Here is a 21621-nt window from a genome sequence, read left to right as displayed (position 1 = left end):
AGCGCATCATCTTCGAACAGCTACTCCAAAAATGCCACACCCTTTAAGGTACAAGTTAATTTTGAAATCCCCATCTTTGAGGGTAAAATAGACGTAGATGTCATAGATAAATGGTTAAATCTGCTAGAAGGGTATTTTTCTGTTGATGATTTTTGTAGTTGGGAAAAGTTTATTTTCACTCTTCTCAAAGAAACCCCCCACATCAAGCACTGGTGGGAAAACTACTGCGAGCAGAAGGATGAAAGTACGTGCTCACTATTTTCAGCTATACCCACTTGGAATTCATTCTAGGATGCCATCAAGGAGTAGTACTACCCTGTCAAAATCTATGAGGAGAAATACATAAAGTGGACCACGCTGTGGCAAGGAAGGGACCAAGATGTGTCAGAGTTCACAAAAAATTTTCATACCCTTTATTCACAGTTGGGTATCAAAGATTCTGAGCTACATTTAATACTCAAATACCGTGGCTACCTACTAACACAGATACATCTAGGACGATATGGAATTCTTGAACGTCTCCTTGCTTGGCACAGTGTACCGATACGCTGTCAAAATCGAGTAGAAGCTTAAACAAAAGAAGCGAGACTTTGGATCTATGAATCTAAAGAACAAATGACAAAGCCATGGCAGGGTGACCCAAGGCAACTTGTCAAAGCTGCAAGAAAATAACAACACCATGAAGTCAAAGAAGGACATAGGAAAGTGGTCTGGGTTCCATAAAAGCCCCACTCACAACGCAAGTGAGTGTCGGGCCAAGTAGTCATTGGTGGCCAAGTTGAAGGCTTCCGAATCAGATGCATGTTCCAACCCTGAGTCAGAACCCAATAAGGGAAATGGCAAAGGGAAGCAAATCATTGATGTGGAGCACAACGCCACTGTTGCCACCACCAAGGTCCAGAAGAATGAGCCCGAAGATCCAAAGGAGGGGGAGCATCTTTTTCGCTCATATATGTGGGTGAATGGTTCGCCGCTGCAATTGATTGTTGATGGTGGGAGCCAAAATAACCTCATTTTAGCAGAGGCCGTGAAGCAGTTAGGTCTACCGACTACACCACACCTGTAGTCGTACAGTACTGGGTGGCTTAACCAAGGAAGAGGTCTCTGAGTTTGACAACAGTGTCATCTTCTCTACAGCATCAAGCCCTTCACAAATGAGGTATTGTGTGATGTTGCACCTCTAGATGTTTGTGATGATTAAGCCAACCATACTTGTGGAGGCAACATGTTGTGTATGAGTCAAGGCCTCATGTTGTTATTATTACTTTGGGTAATTCATTATACAGGATACTGGAGGTGGCCCCACCTATCGCCACCTCTTTAATCATTGTTAAGAAATGTAGCAAGCTCATCTCCTAGACTAGGAAATTCATTTTCTATCTTGTTCGCTCCCAAAGTAAAGGGAAGATTGTTGCCACATCCATGACCCCCGTGAAGGGTTCTATGATGCAACAACAATAGCAGAGGGATACGATCATCTTCTCCTCACCAACAAGGGTACCATTGCAATGTCAGGCCAAGCATTCATCTGATCTGACTTTCAGAGCACCTCTACCCAATGGGCTGATCTATCACCACTCCATTCTGAAAAATGAAAAGTACAAGTAGTGACATGATCAACATCAGGTACCACACAAGTTTTAGGTGGGTGACAAAGTTTGGTTACATTTGCAGAAAGAACACTTTGTAAGAGCCAGTAAGAAGCTCAGACCACTCCGACATGGTTCTTACAGCATTACCAAGGCTGTGGGAAACAATGCTTTAGAGCACAAAATTCCTCCATTCCTTCACTTGAGCCAAGTGTTAAATGTGGAAAGCCCTCGACCATGCTTCCCACCATTACTGGACACATCAAAGGTTGCAGAACAAATCACTAGGGACCAAGTTCAGCAAATGGAGGAACTCAATGCAATGGGGACCATTGCTTCTTAAGGGGGCTGAAATAATCCAGGTGGATGTTGGTGGCCACCCACCTATCCCACTTGGACCCCCACAAATGTCTCCTTTACTTTTTCAGTTTCCTTAATTGTAGCACAATTTAATATTTTTAACAGTTTTTCGGGTCCTCAACTTCCAGAGCCATTTTGAGGCCCTAAACGATGTTTTTTGGGAAATGTGGGAGCACCATGGATCCCTGGACTGATGTGGCTCTTCCCAAAGTTGTATTCCTTCAACAGATCTTTCTAACGAGCTATTGTACATGTCATATGAATATTGTATGCTGAAGTTACGACCGTGAGAAGTTTATGTACCAATTTACCCGAAATGGGGCCCATAGTTTGGCGTTTCATCTCCTAGGGTTAGATTTTTCTATGTTTAGGGTTTTCCATTGTCTCTAAACAATAAATAGGCCTTCAAGCCTCATTGTAACACATTTCAGAGGCATGTAGCCGCCACATCTCTTCTCAGAAGTAAGCTACCATTGCCCTAGCAAGTTTATTTCCATTTCTTTTTGTAAGCATATTTCAGTATTTTACAATAATGAAATGAAGTATTGTTTCCATTGCATCTCTGTATTTATGGTTATATCTATCATTTGTTGCGTTCCCGCTTAAATACGGATCATAGTGACCCAAAATCAAACCTATGTCAAGTGAGTATTAGAATTAGACCCAGTTGTGGATTCTTGTGAATTCCAAAAGAAAAATATATTATTATTATTATTATTATTATTATTATTATCATCATCAAAGGGTCATTGATATAGCTAATATTATAAAAGGTGATTGTGGCTAAAATTAAAAGGCGTCTATTAAGTGATGTGGAACTCACAACCTAAAAAAACAACATTTTATTATATTATTATTCTAGGGTCAATTCATATAAGCACTATATTAAAAAAAAAACCCATAAATTTATATATTTATTATTATGTATTTTAAATATTTATTATATAATTATTTTAATATATTTATGCCGTAAGGCGTTTCCATTTGAAATGAACTTTTTTCTGAGCTTCACTGTCATTGTTATAGACCATCAGATTAAGTGTTAGATGATTAAAATGTTGCCCTCCATTGATTTCATAATTGGTTCCTCCTTACCCTACTCCTTACCCTCTGTTGATCTCCTAATGAACTCCTTACTCTCCGTTGATCTCTTAACTAACTCCTTTTCAGTTTCGTCCTAACTACCCTCAGTTCATTATTATTGCTCATTCTCCCCGTTCATTTCTGTTTGTTTGAATCAAATCTAAATTGGTTGCAGCCGCTGCATTATTGCCTTGCACACGCCAATCACATACCCTATAGCTACGGCCCATCACAATGACAACGGTGTCTCAAATGTGTCAATTTCTGGCCTAGGAGACTCGAACGACATCTCAATTGTGTCAATTTCCGACCTGGGAGACTCTTTAAGCGAGTCAAAGAATGTAAGGTAGAATTTGATTACATCTTTCAGGCCATGAAAATGAATTTTCAATGTTTGTTACTGCTCGCCAGATTATCAACAGAGATCCAACTCCGGCTCTCAGCGCAGAACCACTTTATGAAGATCAGTGTGGTGATTGAACAATGGTTTTTTTCCTGATACACACTGTGCAGATAGACGATGTAAAGCATTCCGCACCAACAAAGCTGGTCCTCTACTTCACTGGGGCCACCAATATACTCTACACTTTTGGTGGTCACGCCGTGACAGTGTACGTTCCCAATAATTTTTTTCTTCGCTTTCATGGGTTTCTACTGAAAATTAAAAGTCTGCCACTTTTAACAGACCTTCAATTTTGGTAACAGGGAAATAATGCATGCCATGTGGAAACCTAAAAAATTTAAGGCAATTTACATGTTGGCAACTTTGTATGTCTTTACTCTGAGTCTACCCCTTTGCAATATCAGTTTACTGGACTTCCAAAGACACACTGTTGGATCACGCAAATGCCCTTTCCTTGCCTCCCAAGTGAGGCTTTAGCGACCTGGCAGTTGTTCTAATGCTCATTCACAAGGTCTGAAACAACAATTTCCATTATAATTTTTTGTTTTTGCAGTGTTCGAAGCATAAATGAGAGTTTCGAAAGTTGAAATGGTTGCAATTCATTACCTTCGGGTTCACATGCACCCCCTTATACTATGTGTGGGAAAAGGTTATCAGAATGCACGATACAAAGAGCATTGTGAAGTGTGCACTGGCGAGGCAGCCTATGGTGATTCCAATATGGTTTCTTGCAATCATTTTCCCCTTCTTCAGGGCTATCAACTCTGTAGGAGGTGTTCTCCTACTCAGCTTTACAGTCTACATTATACCTTCCATGGCTCACATTTTAACTTACAGGACAACTTTGGCGAGAAAGGCACGAATATTTACACATTTTTTATACTCAGTAATAATTTCTTTAAAGTGAAACATTTAATGATATCTATATATTGATAATTTATTTTTTTTATAAGTTTTGAATTTATATATGACCATCTTAGATGCCGTTTGACTCTGAATTTATGTAGTCATGAGAGGGATTCTTTTTTTCAAACTTAATTTTTTGACTTATTTAGCCTTGAGAGAGCATGGAATCTTTTATATGAACTTATTTTTTGATAAGAAATTTCGAAGAAATGTTAACAACTTAGAAATTTTCTTAATTTAATTTTTGTGGGTGCTTGATAAAAATAAAATTAAGTTGATTTAATTAATAATAATAATTATTATTATCATTTTAAATATTATTTTAATTTTAACTTTAATGTAATTTTATTGATTCAAAATGTTTATATAATATAAGTTTATAGTATCTCTTCCATAATATAATTTTGTAATATTGATATAAAATAAAATTAGGTTGATTTAATTAATAATAATAATTATTATTATTATTTTCAAATATTATTATAATTTTAACTTTAATGTAATTTTATTGATTCGAAATGTTTATATAATATAACATAATTTTGTAACATTTTCTGAGTATTAAATTAGAAAGTGGTTTGCCTTTCAAATTAGAAAAATATTTTCCATTCAATTAAAATAATTTAGAAAGTGGTTTACCTTTCAAATTAGAAAAAGACTTTCCATTCATTTAAAATAATTAATATAGAAAGTCGTTTGTCTTCTAAATTAGAAAAGGACTTTCCATTGAATTAAAATAATTAATATATCACTTAAAGTCAATCTCAATAACAAAAAATTCAAACATATTTTTTTAAATTAGAAAGTGGTTTTCCTTTCAAATTAGAAACAGACTTTCCATTCAATTAAAATAATTAATATAGAAATTGGTTTGCCTTCCAAGTTAGAAAAATATGTTCCATTCAATTAAAATAATTAATATATCACTTAAAATCAATCTGAATAATAAAAATTCAAACATTTTTTTTAAATAATTAATTAATATATCACTTAAAAAAGTTGTTTGCCTTCCAAATAATTAATATAGAAAGTGGTTTGCCTTGCAAATTAGAAAAAGACTTTCCATTCAATTAAAATAATTAATATAGAAAGTGGTTTGCCTCCCAAATTAGAAAAAGACTCTCCATTCAATTAAAATAATTAATATATCACTATTTTTTAAAATAATTAATTAATATATCACTTAAATTGGAAAGTGGTTTGTCTTCCAAATTAGAAAAAGACTTTCCATTCAATTAAAATAATTAATATATCAAAATGGTCTCCCTTCCAAATAATTAATATAGTAAGTGGTTTGCCTTCCAAATTAGAAAAAGACTTTCCACTTTTTTTTATCAAGTAAGAGTAGGGCCTTCTATTAAATAGTCAAATATACATAATTTACAAGGAGCCACACCCACTTTGCAAGAGTTGAATCGTCAGCCTGGCAGGCCAAACCAAACCAATCACCCAAAACTAAGAGAACCTAAACCAGAAAACTGGGGAGAACTGCTAAACAAAGCACAAGGAGCCTAGAAAGTCCATAATTCGCCATGGATCCACAAGAGGTCCCACCACAAGTCAAATTGAAAACTGAAAAATAGACAAACGGACCCAAGGAAGTTAAAGCAAAACACTCTAAACATTTTTCAGGTCCGACCAAAACGCACAAACAATCGCCACCATTGATCCACTGATTAAGATCCAACGGTCATCATGGATATCGGAAGGATGAGAAACGCGAGAGTTAACTGTCCGATGAGGGTGGTTTTCTCTCTCCTTGTTCTGCAATGTGTCACTCAAAGAGTGGAATCAGAGCCAAACACAAAAAAATTGGAAGTTGTACAGACCTCGCCCGATATACCGCTTGTGGTATTGGACTGGTTGACTCGTGGAAAAACAAACACGTCCATTCGCCACATTTTGAACCTTAATTCCTTCCAGCAGGAAGTACTTGAGCCAATCCCATTCACCTGGATTCTTTTTCAACCACCACCTAAGCCAAATGATGTGGGCTACCCCACCTTGTGGAGCTATCTGAGTCAAACCTTTCATCATTCAATCAGAGGGAATTCGGACCTTTGAAAATAGTCGAACCATGGCGGGTTAGACTGTGTGGAGTCCTCCAACCTCCTACTGGTCTTCAGGGTTCCTATGATCCAACTTGTTAGTCCATAGTTCCATATCCTAGGTAGTGTGACATAGACAATCCTCCCACAATTTACCTGGGGGAAGTGAATCCCAAGCATACCAAGAATCCCTGTCCCTGTTTGTGACTCCTTCATTCGCCAAATAATCTGCTAACATATTAGCCTTCCTTTTCACATGAGAAAATCCAATAGTTTTAATGGTTCACAGGTGAGAATAGATGCGGTAAAAAACTTGCAAGAGCTTCCAGTGCTTCGACACTTTATCTGGAGAGGTTCCATTTCTAATCTTCTTAGCTGCTCTAATAATTAATTCTGAATCTGTTTCAATTATAACATTGTGCGAACTTGAATTCATTAGGATTTCCAAGCATTGTTCTAATTCCATGAGCTCAGCCATGTTGTTTGTGGCCTTCCGCAAGTGGCCATGGAAGATTATCTGTATTTTTCCTTGATTGTCTCTTATGGAACCCGTAAAGCCTGCTAATCCTGGGTTGCCCTTAGCTGCTCCATCAATATTAGCCTTTAAGAAACCAAAAGGAGGAGGCTTCTAGATGGTAGCACACTTGTTTATAAGGCTCACTGCCTTCATTATTCCCAGCGGATTGATAGACTGGAGACCTAAGTGAAGTAAAATTCTCTCCTCATGGGGCAAGGGAGGATCTTTAGGAAGGGTCCTCAATAGGCTTCTTACTGTGTCTTTGAGCTGCCATAGAATTTTCTCAATTATGTGTTGGGGCCTGTGTCTTTTGTTTTTGAAGATTCAACTGTTGCGTTCTTTCCACACATTCCAGATGACAAAGCCTAGAACCAGAATCCAGGCTTTATTAACTATCTCATTCCCTAAGAAGTTCTTCCTCCAGTTCTTTAGAGTGTTGGATATGCTGAGACTATCCCTATCAGTTTGTCTAAAAATAGCAGCTACCTAGTCCCACACCTTTGAAGTGAAAGGACAGAGGTTGAGAAGGTTAAGTGCCATAAAGGTAAAACCTCGAAGGACCAATGAAGCCTTTCTTGTAGGAATTTACAACTTAAGTTCCTCAGATAGAACACCAAAGGACACTGCTCACAAACAGATCACAGATCAATACACCAGTACTTTTGACATGGTTAAAAGCCTCAAAGAGGGAAACAGTCCACGGCCTGAGCCAACGCGGCCACTTCAGGCAATTTATTAATAAAAGAATGAAATTTTACATAAGCTTCTCTCATGAACGGTTAACCTACAAATGACCCTCCATGCTATTTAAATAGAGATCATGGACCAATCAGGTGTTAAGCCATGGATCAAGTGTCAGTAATACCGAGGAGAGAATTAACCGTCGGATCACTACATATCGTGACCGTCGGATTGTAAGTTACAAAATGTACATAGTAAAGAAACACACTTTACCTAACTCTATACTACACCAAGTTATACTTAACTATTTCCTATGTGTCGGAATATCCTAACATCCCCCCTTAAGAACAACTTGGGATAGGATTGAAGGATTTACAAATATGACACAATAGGAGAAGGAAGGAGGCAGTAGAGCCTATCCCCCCTTAGTGACAACTTCTTGAACTCCAACCATAAATCGAAGTTTAGTGAACTTCGCCTCTGTGAGAGCCTTTGTAAAGATGTCTGCAACTTGATCATTTGTTGAACAATATTGCATTTCAAGAACATGGTCGTGAGTGAGCTTTCTGATGAAGTGCATGTGCATTTCAATGTGTTTGTTGCGCTGATGTTGGACTGGATCTTTGCATAGTTGAATGGCACTTTTATTATCACACCAAAGTGTAGTCGGATGTTGCTGCTGAAAGCCAAACTCTGATAGGATCTGACGAAGCCACAAGGCTTCCTTACTAGCTTCTATGGCACCACGATACTCTACTTCTGCTAAAGAAAGAGAAATGGCACCTTGTTTCTTGCAAGCCCATGTAATAGGTCCTGAACCAAGACTGAACACATAACCTGTTGTAGACTTCCGATCATCAGGGTCACCAGACCAATCGGAATCAGTGAAACCAACCAATAGAGGAGATGCTTCGGCACTGTAATGAATCCCAAACTGAACTGTACCTCGAACATAACGAAGTATTATTTTAGCTGTTTTCCAATGACTTTCATGTGGGTTTTGCATAAACCAATCAACAAGGCCAACAACAAAGGAAAGGTCAGGACGAGTATGGGTTAGATACAAAAGTTTTCCTACAGGTTGACGGTATAAGGTAGCATCAACTTCAGGAGAAGTACAAGTGACTGAACGTTTGACTCCAGATTGGAAGGGAGAAGGGGCTGGCTTACAGTCTTCCATGTGAAAATGGCATAGAATATCACAGGCATACTTGGACTGGGAAAGGAAAATACCTTCCTTGGATTGCAAGACTTGAAGACCAAGAAAATAATATAAGTGTCCTAAGTCTGTCATTTCAAAATTCCTTTTAAGGATAGTCTTCACATGGTTTATAAGGTTGGGATCACTACTAGTCAGGATAAGATCATCAACATAAAGAACAAGAATGATAAGAGACTTTCCCACTTTCTTGGTGTAGACAGTATTATTAGAATGACACCTAGAAAATCCATTTTCTAAAAGAAAGTTATCCATTTTGGCATACCAAGCTCGAGGAGCTTGCTTGAGACCATAAAGGGATTTCTTAAGCCGACATACAAGGCTGGATTCTGTTTGTATAAAGCCAATAGGTTGTTCCATATAGAGTTCTTCATGCAAGAAGGCAGATTTAACATCCATCTGATGGACTTCCCATTTGAAAGAGGCAGCTATGAATGAAGAATATCATTCATTATTGGCAAATGATACACGGGATCTTGTTCCTCTACCAAAGGGACGAAAACTTACTAGATGCAGATGGGTTTACAAAAACTCATTTCCGAACATTCCCACACTTCATCGGCATCTTCATCAAATTTTCTTCAAAAAGCCATAACTTCTTCATCCGGAAGCCGTTTTCAGAACCGTTTTTTTTGAAACAGCCTATTTTTTCGAGATATTTCCATTGGAACACTTAGTTTTAGCATCTATAGCTTCAATTTCTGTTAAAATGGAAAGTCCATGCCAATGTTAGGATATTCCGACACATAGGAAATAGTTAAGTATAACTTGGTCTAGTATAGAGTTAGGTAAAGTGTGTTTCTTTACTATCTACATTTTGTAACTTACAATCTGACGGTCACGATATGTAGTGATCCGAAGGTTCATTCTCTCCTCGGTATTACCGACACTTGATTCGTGGCTTAACACCCGATTGGTCCATGATCTCTATTTAAAGAGCATGGAGGGTCATTTGTAGGTTAACCATTCATGAGAGAAGCTTATGTAAAATTTCATTCTTTTATTAATAAATTTCCTGAAGTGGCCGCGTTGGCTCAGGCCGTGGACTGTTTCCCTCTTTGACGGTTTTAACCACATCAAAAGTACTGGTGTATTGATCTGTGATCTGTTTGTGAGCGTTGTCCTTTGGTGTTCTGTCTGAGGAAATTACCTTGTAAATTCCTACATTTCTTGAGGAGATTCTCCCAAGTTAAGATCTTCCTTTGATGCACTAGCCAGATGAATATATTTATTTTCATCCAATGTGGACTTTGCCAAATTTTCATCCAAATCTGATCAAGATTCACAAAGTTAAATCCTATGACTTCCTGTTTGGCCTCCTTGAGGTTAAAGTTTCCTTTAGAGTTCTTTCCCCATCTTAGATGATTTGTGGAGGAAGAGACAAGAATCCTTCTATGCTCTAGCTCCTGGGTGAGGGCTTCTTCCTTGGTTTTCAACTACTTTTCATCAATGTATCCTAGATCCTTCCACTCCCTCCATTTTCCATTACTCCTTCCTTGATCCCAGAAGTATTTTACCAATACCGTACCTTTGCTGTCTATGTCATTTTTGAGATCCGCAAATTCATCCCTATAAAGGTTGGGTTCCTTTTGCCAGTTATCCTCCCAAAATCGAGCAAGATACCCTACTCTAGTTTCCCAAAAATAGTGGTGCTAAACAATGTTTTTATTATCCCTGACAAGGTTACAAATATGGGAGCCCCTGATTTGCTTTGACATTCTAATGTGATCCTTCTCTTGCCAGTGCTTGGCATATTTTTTTTTCCAAATCTTATCCGAGGGGGAATTCAGTTCCTTAATCCATCTCAACCAGAGCTTGGCTCCTGAGACTCTGTTGAGGGTCTCAGGATCATGAAGCCCTAATCCACCATGGTTCTTGGGCTTGCAAATCTTGTCCTAGGCTACTAAAGCCCACTTCTTTTTCTCTTCCCCTCTGCCCCACAACAAATCCCTTTGTATGCTTCTTATCTGCTACATAATACCTTGAGGAGCAGGAAGAGCTGAAAACATAAAAATGGGAATGGTCTGCAAGACTGCCTATGTGAGCACAAGGCATCCTACCAGGTTTAGTGATCTGCATGTCCATTTTCTGATCTTGTCTTGAAGTTTATTTAAAATCGATTCCCACACTTTCTTGCTTAGCAGTTTGTCAGTAAGAGGAATGCCAAGATATTTTGAAGGTAGTTGTTCTCTTTGAAATCCAAGAATTATGGTAATATTTTTCTGAATAGCAATATTAGTGTTAAAGAAAAAAAAAAATTGGACTTGTTAAGGCTTACCTCAATGCCTGCTACCATAGCAAAGTCATTTAAGATGTTTTTGATTGCTCTGGCCTCCCTGACTGTAGGTATGCCCTGCAACATAATATCATCTACAAATTTTTGATGAGTGTTTGCCTCTCCATTCGCAGTGAGTTGGATACCTTGAATTCTTCCTTCAGCATCTTCCATTTTAATTACTCTACCTAGCCCTAGTACCATCATGAGGACGAAGAGGAATGTTGAAATCGTATCTCCTTGTCTGAGCCCTCTGGAGGGGATGAAGGTCCTTGATGGAGCTCCATTAATCCGTATGGAAAAACTAGTTGAGGTAACTAATGCCATGACCCATCTTATCTAATTCTGATCAAAGCCATAGTCTTTCAGAATTTCTCTTATGTAAGCCCAGCTCAATTTGTCATAGGCTTTTGCGAAGTCCAACTGAATGATCATGCCAACTTGTTTGTCGCTTTTGAGAGAGGGTACCACCTCATGAGCTTGGATGATATTGTTGAGAATTTCTCTTCCCTCCACAAAGCTTGTTTTCTCCTCCGATTTGAGAGAGGGTAGAAGTGGTTTGAGTCGATTGGCTATTACTTTGGAGATAATTTTATACACCACATTACATAAGGCTATGAGCTGAAAACCATCTGGAGTCATGGCCTTTTCTTGCTTTGGAATTAGTGCTATGAAGGATGCATTCAGAGCCTTTAGAACCTTTTTAGATCTTCTTGAGTCTTCCACAACCTCGAGGATGTCATGTTTGAAAATTTCCCAATAGGCCCTGAAGAAGTCTACATTGAATCTATCCGGGCTAGGTGCTTTTCCACTCTGCATTTCATTAATCACTTCACTGACCTCCTCTTCCGAAACTGAACTATTGAGATTGTGTTTGTCCTCTCTGGTAACCAGCTGAGGGATATACTGAGTGAAATGGTCAATGAACCTAAATCTGTCCTCCAGAGGCTCCTTTGCAATGTTGCAGAAGTGCTGAATAAGGACCGATTCCATATCACTGTGAGAAACAAGCTCAATGCCTTGAGAATCTTTGATCTTTGTGATTCTGTTGTGTACCATGTGAGCCACAGTGGTTTTGTGGAAGAATTTTGTGTTTCTTTCTCGCTCTTTAATCCATTGTATTTTTTATTTCTGCCTCCAGAAAAATTCTTCTTGTAAGCATCAATTCTCCCATTCTTCCTGTAGAGAGTTAGTTAATTTTTTCCACTCTTCGGTGAAGCCATCTGAGATGTTGATCTGATTGATATCCTGGAGCTTCAGTTCAGTTTCTCTTTTGGCTTTGAAGATATCTCCAAATTCATTTTTGTTTCAAGCTTTAAGACGGGGTTTGATATGTTTAAGTTTCTGCTGGAGCATGTACATTTTTGAGCCCTGAATATTCAACTCCTCTCTCCACCATTTCTCAACATTATTAGTGAAATTAGGATGTGAGAACTAGGCATTTTCAAACCTGAAAGTTCTGTTTCTCAGAGTGCCCATAAACGTGGCTTCCGGCTGTACAGGCCAATGATCTAATCCTCCAAAGGGAAAGATGGAGGTTGTCATGGCAAGTCCTGAGAGAAAGAGGTCCTCTGAAATCATGAACCTATCAAGTTTGGAAGCAACTTGATGGGCCCCTCCCCTTTTGTTGTTCCAAGTGAAGGTTCCATTAATTGTTTCCATGTCGACCAACCTCATGTTCATAATGAAGTTCTGGAAGGCCATGGAGTCTTTGCCTAGCTGTCTAGTGCCTCCTTTTTTTTTTTAAATAGATCTTATCATATTGAAATCTCCTACAACGATCGAGGGCAAAATGGGATGTCTCGATCTTAGTTCCTCTAGGGAAGTGAGAAGCTTGAGCTTGTCTACTTGCTTTTGAGTTCCATAAACATTTGTAATCATGTATATCTCCTTGTCCCATACAGGTTGGCATATCAAGGAGAGTAGTTCCTGGATGCTTCAGCATCTAGAATTCCCAATTTTTGTGGGTCCCACAAGGTGAGAATCCCCCCCGCTGAATGGTTTTCCTTAACCTCTAAATACTCATATTTAAATAACCACTTATTATGAATATCTCTTATCTTTTCCATTGAACATTTTGTCTCCTGAATAAAAACCATGTCTGGTTTTTCTTCTTTCATTCTGTTACTAAGATTTCTTTGTTTCCTCCTATTTCCTATTCCTCTAATATTCCAGGTTGTGAACTTCATTAAGAAAGGTTAGTAAAGGAATAACAAGATCTTTCATCTTACCTGAGTTGATCAACAGTTTACCACATTTGTTCAGTAGTTCATTCTGCCTCTTTCTTCCTCTTTTCCTACTTGAGTTCTTTGGAGAATGTGCCTGAGTATTCTCCATCATCTTGACCCCACTTGGCTCCTGGCTGTCATGATTTCTTTTGACTCCAGCTCCCTTCGCTTGTGACCTCCAGAGAAAGAGTTGTTGTACTCTATCATAGTCCTCTTTTGGCAGGGAGTCCACCCCTACTTTTTTCTTTATTCTAGAAATTCCCCTAGATCTAGATTTTCCTTATCCAGAATCTCCTGTAACTCATGGTCCTCTATTCCTGCTTCACTTGGAGTCATCTCCTGGTCCCTACTGATCTCCATCAGGCTTAGTAGAGCATCCTTTTGCTGGTTGTCTACTGTGATATCCTCCATGTCAGCTACCCTATCTTGTTCCTTTGTTACATTCTCCATGTCCTGGACTGTCTCCTTGTTCCCCTCTTCTTCCTCCAAGATCTTGAAGCTGTTTTGTCGTGTGTGTCTATCCTCATTTGCCTTCTTGTGTGGACACTTTCCCCCTTTTCCTTTGCTCACAACTTTGGTGAAACCCTTGTGATCTCTCTCCACAGTGTTTTTTTGGTTATCTTCCCTGTTGATTGTGGGGCAGTCCTGATATAGATGCCCATGTTCATGACATTTGCGGTATCTAAATGGTATGTGCTCATAGTCCACTGTCTGCACCCATTCTTCATCATATACTTCTAAAATGATCACTTCTAGCAGGGCTCCAGATAGATCCATTTCCACACATATTCGGGCAAAGGAGGTATATCTTCCTTTCAAAGTTGCCTCTGAGATCTTTAGAAAATGTCCCAGCTTGTTGCCCATCATTTTCAAAGATTCCGATAGCCAATAATCCAAAGAAAGGGAATATAGTCTGATCCAAACTGGTACTGATGTGAATGTTTCAAGTTCTGGGACAAAGTGCATCATCCAGGGTTGCATGTAGAGTCTTGCCGCAGCATAGAAATAGGGCCCCCTTCCAAACATTTTGTCTTTGTCTTCTAGGCTTGCGAACACTACTGTGAAAAAGCCCTTAGAACCCAGATGTAAATGTATTTCTCCCTTTGGTTTCCAATGGCTCCTTATCTACACATGTTATGCCCTCTCCGTTGGCCATAACCCCATGAACTTACATATGATTGCATGCTTCGTCATATTTTCTCTATGATCTTGTATCGTTGGGTTGCTAAATACAACCCTAGGAATAATGCCTAGCTTGGGTTTGCAGACTCAAGTAGTCTTTTTGGAAGCCGGTTTTTCACTACTACCTCCATTCTCCTTTTCTTTTCTCGTTTCCCATTGATTCCCTTCCTGATCCTGATCTCTACTTCTTCTAGATGTCCCTTGACTTCTGGGTTTTGAGATCTTGTCTAGTGGTTTTTGAAATGATTCTTTCTCGTGTCCTGACTTCCTCCTGTGACTGCTTGGCTATAGGAAGGAGCAGAACTCCCCCTGCACTCCCCGCCATAGTACCCTAAATCCAAAACCCTGTCTTCAACTCCAATCCTAGCTCACCAAGTGAATCGACAGGTCCCAGGATCAAATCCGCCCAATTGAGAGGACATGCCATTAATATATCACTTAAAATCAATCTGAATAATAAAAAATTCAAACATTTTTTTAAATAATTAATTAATATATCAGTTAAATTAGAAAGTGGCTTGCTTTCCAAATTAGAAAAAGACTTTCCATTCAATTAAAATAATTAATATATCACTTAAAATCAATGTGAATAATAAAAAATTCAAACATTTTTTTAATAATTAATTAATATATCATTTATGTTAGAAAGTGGTTTGCCTTCCAAATTAGAAAAAAAACTTTCCTTTCAATTAAAATAATTAATATATCACTTTAAATCAATCTGAATAATAAAAATTTCAAACATTTTTTTTTAAATAAATAATTAATATATCACTTAAAATCAATCTGAATAATAAAAAATTCAAACATTATTTTTATTTAAATAACATATTTGGAATTTTGGAATTTAGAATCAATTTGCATTTATACTAATTTAAGTGTTATATCCTACGAATAGGAAATTTAAGATTAACATGGATTTATAATAGTGTTTATATAAAATCTCACCCATCCTAAATTGGAGGTGAATATAAAATTTTACTCATCATAAAATTGGATTGTAAATTAGGTATTTTTATTTAAATAACAAATTTGGAATTTAGAATCAACTTGCATTTATACTAATTTAAGTGTTATATCCTTTTTTATTTAGCCTAGTTGTACAACTTAATAAATCTGAAATTTAAGAGTAACCAATAGGAAATTTAAGATTAACATGGATTTATAATAGTGTTTATATAAAATCTCACCCATCCTAAATTAATGAACCACACTTGACCACACTTTTTGGCACTTGACCACACTTGTTGTTCAATCTGAAATAAATATGAAATTTAAGATTAACCAATTGGAAAATTAAGATTAACATGGATTTATAATAGTGTTTATATAAAATCTCACCCATCCTAAATTGATGAACCACACTTACCACACTTGTCGGCACTTGACCACACTTGTTGGTTCAATCTGAAATTTAAGATTAACCAATAGGAAATTTAAGATTAACATGGATTTATAATATTGTTTATATAAAATCTCACCGATCCTAAATTGATAAACCACACTTGAACACACTTGTCGGCATTGACCACACTTGTTGGTTCAAGATTAACTAATCGAAAATTTAAGATTAACATGGATTTATAATAGTGTTTATATAAAATCTCACACTTGTTGGTTCAATTTGAAATAAATCTGAAATTTAAGATTAACCAATCTGAAATTTAAGATTAATGTGGATTTAGAATAGTGTTTATATAAAATCTCACCCATCCTAAATTGATGAACCACACTTGAACACACTTGTCGGCACTGACCACACTTATGAAGTAAATCTAAAATTTAAGGTTAACGAATCTGAAATTTAAGATTAACGTGGATTTAGAATAGTGTTTATATAAAATCTCACTCATCCTAAATTGATGAACCACACTTGACCACACTTGTTGGCACTTGACCACACTTGTTGGTTCAAAACGTGTCATCCAACAAATTTCTCTTATGTGATTTCTAGAAAGACTTTGCTTAATGAGATCAATTATCTATCAAATTTTAGAATATTCTCAAAATCTATAATAAAAATGTTTTAAAGTAGACATCTTACAAAGTCTTTCGGTAATAATCACATAAAAGAAATTTTTGGCTAATGCTCTTTGAACCAACAAGTGTGGTTCATCATCATCTAGTACTGATGATGAACCACACTTGACCACACTTGTTGGCACTTGACCACACACCACACTTGGCCACACTTGTTGGCACTTGACCACACTTGTTGGTTCAAAACGCGTCATCCCTTATGTGATTTCGACTTTGCTTAATTAGATCAATTATCTATCAAATTTTAGAATATTCTCAAAATCTATAATAAAAATGTTTTAAAGTAGACATCTTACTCACTCACTATCTACTGAAAGACTTTGCTTAATTAGATCAATTATCTATCAAATTTTAGAATATTCTCAAAATCTATAATAAAAATGTTTTAAAGTAGACATCTTACTCACTCACTATCCTTCCTTTATTTTCACATTAACATAACTCAATAAATTATTGATTGTACCTTGAGAGGGTTTTATACTAATAATTTTTTTTGGATCTTGATGGCTGATTTTCAGAATGTTGTGGAAAAACCACCCTATGAACATATTTGTGGTGATTTGGGTGTTGATAGTAGGGTAGCGTGACGAATTTCGTGCGTCGGGTTGATTCATTCGTTCTCTTGGCAAAGTGTTATCAATGTCCTCCCCATGCACCATCTGCTTCAAAATCACATCTTCTTCCTCACAAAACCTGAAAATTTGAATGGAAAATCTCTGAATTTAAGAGGGGAACATATAAATTCTCTATATTTAAGAGGGGAACAATATAAGATTATATAGAATATGTTTTAAGCATGGGGTTTATTCTCTGACATAGAAGGCAATGAGTAACAATGGAGGATGGAGTTGTCAAGCCTGAGGGAGGCTCACAAAATTCATACTTTATACATATACCATACCCGAAACTGCTTGAAAGCTTACATGCTTACAATTATTTACAGGCAACAAACGAGTTTATTAAGGGAACTACATTGTAATTGTAATTTATGCCTCTGTGTGTCTACTTTAGGGTTAATTTTGTCTACTGTACTATGGGTTGTGGCTTTGGATTCAAAGGAATGGAGATAACAACAATAGTACTCCATTTATCTTGTTAATGTAGACTGACACACTACTTAGGCTTATTGCCACTGCTATGCAGGGCTTGTTATTCTTATTCGCCCTTTGCTGTTCTCCCCAATTATTTTGTATCACCATAATGTATGTTGTTTCCAACTTATGATTTTTTGGTTATATGAATGATTGATGGAAAAGAGTGTTGAACTACCAAAATTGTTTACAATGGTTTCTCTTATTCACCCTCTGTTGTTCTCCCCAATTATTTTGTATCACCATAATGTAAGTTGTTGCCAACTTATGATTTTCTCGTTATAGGAATGATTGATGGAAAATAGTGTTCAAGTACCAAAATTGTTTACAATGGTTTCTCTTAAAATTTAAATGTCGTTGAACTAGATTTATTAAGTGCACTCATTGCACTAACAAGTTTGGATTTATTATGTTGCTTCCATTTTTAATGAAAGAAATGGAAATAGTAGATAATGGTAAATGTTAATCACCTTTTAGTTTTGGCCACAACATTTTTGAGCGAATACATGGTTTTTCCATATAATATTGGTGTTGGATTTAACTTAACCTAAATAAAAGTATATTTTCCAAAAGCCACATAGTAAATAAATATACATAATAGATGAATATATCCTTTAATTTAATGATTATAAACCACATCGTAAATAAATACACATAATAGATGAATATATCCTTTAATTTAATGATTACATTTTTCAACCACGTTACTCAAAGAGGAATATATGTTTTTTAATGAGTATTATGTATTATGAGTATTGATTGGCCTATATTGGTCAATTTTAATGAACTACTCTTCCTATTTTTTAATGAGTATTATGTATCATGAGTATTGATTGGACTATATTGGTCAATTTTAATGGACTACTCTTCCTAGAGCCGACCATATACAGAATGAACTCATGGGATATAGATGAAGTGTCCAGTCTATGTATAAAGAATCATTCATAAAGTTGTGATGCAATTTCAAATGTGGAAATACCACCATGTTGTTCACTTCTTAGAAGATCAAGAACCAATCTTTATTACAAGCATTATGCTATAATGTAAATAATTTAGCTTTATCTTCCACCTTTACATGCAATTTTCTTTATTAATTCTTATTTTAATGATCATTTACTTGTCAAGCTTGTTCTTCAATTTATGCCTTACAACTTTTCCTTTGCAACATTTATTACAAATACTAGTTTATAAATTTTAATAAATTTTATTAAAAATACCAGGGAAAAAAAAAAAAAAAAACCTACACTATCCAAATGCTCCAAATGCTCCAGAAGTTATCAAAAAGTAAATTCACTTTTAGCGTGTGACAAATTTCCTGAAATTTAGATCTCAATATTCTCACACTTACGGTACGTTTCAATACTGATTAGCTATAAAATTAAGAGTCTTGTTACTGGGTTGAAGCTGGAGTTATTGGGATTGGGGATGATCCATTCTTGTATTAGAAATCAATTGGTTGGAAATTTGAACTGTAAGAACATTTATTATAATTAATGACCATTCAGACACCTTCACTAGTACTAAATGAGATCAGTCACTATCTCACTGAACACAAGCTAGAACACCGTTCAGATGAACACAAGCTAGAACACCGCTCTTTTCTGACCGAGCTTCTGCAGACTCCATGTATTGTTGGAGTAACACCTCTGATATCCTTTTCATAAAGGATTGGTAAAAAATTCAAACTCAAGTTAACAACGTTTAACCTAAACACACAACTTTTCCTTGGAGTAACAACTCTGATATGCTTTTCATAAAGGAATGCTAAACAATTCAAACTCAAGTTAACAACATTTAACCTAAACACATAACTTCTTGTTGGAGTAAGACCCATGAGATGCTTTTCATAACCTAAAATTCAAACTAAACAACATTTAACCCAAACACAGAACCTAAGACCACATTTATGGAGGTCAGGACTCACACATTGTGGGTGTGAAGCGCACCGTATTACCGGGCTTCACACGCGCAAAGGAGAGAAAGCATGACCATGGCCGCACACTGTCGACATTTCGGATCAGAGATGCTAACATCATCGATTCAGCAGCCCCGTCGTGGCGTCCATAGCGAAAGACACGTATATTCAACCGGCTAAAGGACTGAATCCAGACGAGTAGCATTCATATTATGTCGGGATTCTCACGATCATTCACTTTTATTTTCAGTTCATTCTAGTCCCTGTCCAAGGTTCCTGATTGTACCACGGGATCCCAGAGATTGGTCCTTTTTTCACTTATTTGGTTACACAGTGCTTGATCAGCAAGACGCCTGTTAGACGATTAGTAGGGTTCTCAGCTGCAGATCGGCGTAGGGATTTTCCATATGCCTTTTCAAGAGGCCGGGGAGAGATCCCATATGCATTTTCAAGAGGCTTGGAATGAAATACTACATGAAGCCTGCTGGCAGGGATTGCCATGGATTGCCCAATCCATTCACATGGTTGAGAGCATGGTTGAGAGCAGCATGTTGGTAGTTCAGTGGCAAGGATATAATAACAGACTTGGACAGTTGTACCAGCAATTGGAAAACCAACAGATTTCGAATGGTTGCACCGTCAGAATTTCGTTCAGGGAGAACCAGAGGTTTATTGAATGGAATTTACGTTGAGGAAACGATATTGGGCCGAGTCCATAGCAATGGACGGAATTACTGGCTCTAAGGTAGCTCTATCGTATTGTTTTTCCTTGTGCTTTGCTTTGGATCACACTGCAGTTAACCAGGAAAAGACAATAGATAAGTATAAGTAGGCATAGAGGGGAGGCCAGGCATTTTTTTTATTTTTCTTATTCATATTTTGAAGCAAGATTTCCTCGTCATACGAATTTCTCGAATCTGTGGAACTTTGTAGTTTTTCATATTGTTATGATAGGGATTATTCATATAAAAATTGGAATCCGAAGCAGCTATTGACATCCGTTGCTTCTTTGTGTTGAATAACCTTTTTGTTTCGCTGCCTCTGGTACTGTATATTTTTGTTACACAACAGTGATTAGTCCTGATGGTGCAGTGCTGTGTATGAATCGTGTTGTGTGTTTTTCTACGAAATACAGACACGGGTGTTCAGGACCTTGTAATTTTTTTCTAAGAAATGAAATTATTTTTTTATTTTTGATGGGGCTGAGAGGTTTATTTTACAGATAAGTATGAGGTTAATGTGTGATTTATTCCGGTCTTTTAATTTATATTTTTAAAATATAAACAAATGTATTGATAGTTTTTACTTATAAATCATAATTTATAATAATAAAAAAAGAAAAATAGAAAAAATTTGATTAAAAACTATTAAAAAAATCAGAAATAACTATTTATAATTTATTTTAACTAATAATAAATAATAAAAATACCAATAAAAAGCTTAGATTAATTTTTTATATTTTAAAAATATTAAAATACAAAAATAAAATAAAATTGATTAAAAAATATTAAAAAATAGAAATATGACTATTTATAATTATTGTAAGAAAATAATAAATAATAAAAATACTAATAAAATTAATTTCTTATTAAATTAAAAAACGAATAAAAAAAATTCAGATCTAAAGAAAACAAATTCTTAAAAATGCAATTTTTTGCTTAAGTGTAGAATCTTTGAAATATTTATACCTCAAAAAGTTTGATCTCTGAACTCATTATCGATCCTAAATTACATAAATAAAAATGCAATTCTTTCCTAAAGTGTAGAATCTTTGAAATATTTAAACCTCAAAAAGTTTGATCTCTGAACTCATTATCGATCCTAAATTACATAAATCTAAGTTGGTATTAATTCACAGTAAAATGTTTTATATAATTGGATGGGTGATAAATGATTGGGATGTCCGGTATGTAGAGTTTATTTATATCTTTTTGTTGGCTGTCAATTTTTAAAATGTAACCATAAAAGTTTGGTGAAATTTTGAAATTATTTATAATTTAAATATTTTTTTTAGTATATAGTATGTTTTTTAAAATATTAAAATATTTATTTTGGATATAGAGATTTCCCAATTCAAACTCTTA

General features: G+C 36.2%; 1 pseudogene; it reads left to right on the top strand.

Annotated features, from left to right (window-relative positions):
* The first annotated feature begins 3515 nt into the window (after window positions 1–3515).
* LOC149242172 (auxin transporter-like protein 4) overlaps window positions 3516–21621 on the top strand; it is a 155135-nt pseudogene continuing 137029 nt past the window's right edge.

Source organism: Pinus tabuliformis, chromosome 8 (genome assembly GCF_031772625.1).
Source record: "Pinus tabuliformis cultivar Carrire ecotype Pingquan chromosome 8, CPIR1, whole genome shotgun sequence".
NCBI classification, from domain to species: Eukaryota; Viridiplantae; Streptophyta; class Pinopsida; order Pinales; family Pinaceae; genus Pinus; species Pinus tabuliformis.
The sequence above is the reverse complement of the archived record's forward strand: the minus strand, read 5'-3'. Positions and strand labels throughout refer to the sequence as shown.